The sequence below is a fragment of the Idiotropiscis lumnitzeri genome, chromosome 14, assembly GCF_059441095.1.
Source record: "Idiotropiscis lumnitzeri isolate Australia: NSW breed Sydney's pygmy pipehorse chromosome 14, RoL_Ilum_1.0, whole genome shotgun sequence".
Lineage (NCBI taxonomy): Eukaryota > Metazoa > Chordata > Actinopteri > Syngnathiformes > Syngnathidae > Idiotropiscis > Idiotropiscis lumnitzeri.
In genome coordinates this window covers 17,040,350-17,040,905 of record NC_142404.1, presented here as the reverse complement: position 1 = coordinate 17,040,905, position 556 = coordinate 17,040,350, and positions in this window count along the sequence as shown.

Genomic DNA, 556 nt, shown 5'->3' with positions numbered 1-556 from the left:
TCTGATATGTGAAAAGCAGATTTGAGGTCGGTAGCTATCCTCTCGCCCAATGGGTGATCACAAATGAAATGTATCCTCATTCTTAGCTGATAAACTTAGCTAGTCACTGTTCAGGAGCAGAGGAGTGCTGCTTTGGCACCATCTGGTGGCAAGTTGCTGCTGCAAAAATGCTGCAGTGAGTTGAGGAGCTTCATTTAGACCAGAGGTGGGCATAATTGATTTTTAGAGACAACACAGGAGCTCGTACATGAAGAAAAAAAAAAATCTTACTTCCACTGCTTAGTCAGCTCATTAATTTGATTACTGCATGACTCATGGTTCTAAGACCTTTGGGGGAAAAAAAGCTAGGGTTGATGTAACCACAGTTGTTGGCTTTTGGGAAGTATTAAGGTTTTGTTTTGTTTTTTTAATCACATGAACGCTTGGCAGGACATGATGTATGTTGTGCTCAACCTTAACGAACCCCCAATTCAGCCAAAGTAATTCAAATTTTTGCTATTTGCAACAGCCGTAATCGTTTTTAAGGAGCATAGATATACATGAAGGAGATGTGGCT